The following is a 2,186-nucleotide window of genomic DNA, read 5'->3' on the forward strand; positions in this document are numbered from 1 at the left end:
GGGGGGGGGGCGGAAGTTCCGGACGCACACGCGCAGGAGAAACCCGGAAGGCTCCATCCCAGAGGCTTCTGCGGGAACGCGTCCTTGCGTGGGGAGAGTGCGTGTCCCACACGGTCTCCGTCCGTAGGCGCCGTCGGGGGATGTTTTGTGTATCGAGGGGTAATGGGTCTTGCTGCCCTGAGCCCCGGATGTGATGGATGAGACTGTGTCTCCATCCACGTGCAACCACGTGGAATTCTGGTTTGTTATTAAAGTCCTAGTTTAAGAAGCTGAAAGAAATGTTGTGAGACAAATGGGTAAATTCTTATGGGGGCCGAGAATCCGATGATACTATAAGTTAGTTTTAATGCTTTTGTTAACTATAATGGCATTGCGGTTATGGATCCCACGTCCTTTCTTTTTTTTTTTTTTTAACAGTTGCATACTACAGCATGAATCGTGAAATATCACAATGTCTGTCCTTATTAAAGTACCTAAACCAATATTGCGACTGTTGTGACTTTGTTCAATTAACAGTTTAAATGTATATCCTGTGTGCGTGATGGTGAACCACTGTCAACAAAGACCACAAGGAAACGTGAAATAGAAAATTTTATTACACGTAGGTCTATGCGTGCCTGTATGTGCCACAACAGGAGTTCAAGGCAGGTGGTGTGGATGGGAAAGGGACAGGGCATGCTGCTAGGGAGGGCTCTGGGACATTGCAGTGGTCGCAATGTGACAGAGTGATAAGAGTCCTGTAACTCTTTGTTCCGGCAATTTTGGCCCTTTGAGTTTATCTTGTTTTTTGTCCTTGGAGCGCCAAATTTCCCCCTCTCTTTATTTATAGGGCCAATCCTTTGGCCCTGTTGGACACCCTGCTCATGTCTACCTATCTGCCTAGCTCCTTCTCAGGCGTTCGGGAACCCTTTTTGTTAGGAGAAGAGGCAGGGGCGTCGTAGGGGCCCTGGGTTCCTGATGCCTGCTCTCTGTCAGAGTATTCCTAGAGAGGGGGTGGGGGCTCCATGGGATGTGATGGAGGCTTGCTCAAGTGTTGTCTGGGTGTTGACTGGCCGGTATTCTTGTCACCTTACCATCTGGAGGTTCATTTGTTGTATTCTAGAAGAGACAAACTTAACAAGGAAGTTAAAAATGCATGGCCCGAAGGTCAGTAGAAGTAGGAAGGCTGCTATAGGACCTAGGAAAGGAGTAGCCAAGAGAACCAGGACGAGATATCAGTCTTGAGATCCCACCAGTCGAATCCCTCTGAGGCTCCCTTCATATAAAACCCTTTAGCTCTTTCGATAATATTCCGAAGTTTAGTTTGAATTTTGCCCAATTGGTTGACAAAAAAACAGCCGTCCTCCTTTAACATTGCACAGGTCCCACCTTGTTTAGCCGTTGGCAAGTATAAAGCTCTCCTATTCTGTAAAGCCACTCCTGCTAGAGAATTTATTTGTTCTTGTAGAGTGTTAATTTGAGCTGCTGGGTAGGCAATCTGTTGTGTAAGTTCAAGAAAGAGCTGTTGGGCAGTGAAAATAAAGTTTAAAAGTCCAGATGAGCCTGTTTCTATCCCAATGATAATCTCTAGGACTGATATTACAGTGAGGGCTGCCCGCTTTTGTTTATGTGATTGAGAGTATAAGGGAAGTGGGGTGCTGTCATTTATAAGGGTAAGATTAGGAATAATGTATGCAAGCGTACAGGTCCCCGTCCAGTTGGCTGGAAGGCATAAATAGGCATTGGATCTGCAAAGCAAATAGGTGCAATTGGTAGGGGCTTTAGGCAGACGTCTAAAGTGATGTGGAAGTCAGGTTTTCCTAAGTGGCTGCGGGAATGTTCTGTGCCCTCAAAGGTAGTAGCTAAAGTCATTCCAGCTAAAGGAGAGAGGCAAGCAACCTTAGGGATGAGAGGAAAAGTTATAAGCCCAGTTGAAAGAAGGAATAGTAAGGTTCCACCCTATGTCATAATCCTCAGGTGTCTTGAGTTTTTTGCAGTCTTCTTGCTTAATATTTGAGGGTTGGAACCAAAAATTGTGGTTCTGTTAGGGACAACTTGGGGATGGGGTGGGACTTTAGCTAGAGTAGTCTTCGTGGTGGCTGTTAAGGCCATATTTACTGGTGTAAATGATAAAGTAGCTTTAAGTTTTGTTAAAAGGTCCCAGCCTAACAGAGGTGTAGGACAGGCCAGGAGGACTAGGAAAGAGT

At 45.9% G+C, this 2,186-nt stretch overlaps 1 protein-coding gene across 1 annotated transcript in view; it reads right to left on the reverse strand.

Annotated features, from left to right (window-relative positions):
- Positions 1-2,186, reverse strand: part of LOC103091188 (gastrula zinc finger protein XlCGF7.1-like) — a 26,657-nt gene that overhangs the window by 23,361 nt on the left and 1,110 nt on the right. The window lies entirely within an intron of this gene.

The sequence above is a fragment of the Lipotes vexillifer genome, unplaced genomic scaffold (genome assembly GCF_000442215.2).
Source record: "Lipotes vexillifer unplaced genomic scaffold, Lipotes_vexillifer_v1.1 scaffold1117, whole genome shotgun sequence".
Classification (NCBI taxonomy): Eukaryota; Metazoa; Chordata; class Mammalia; order Artiodactyla; family Lipotidae; genus Lipotes; species Lipotes vexillifer.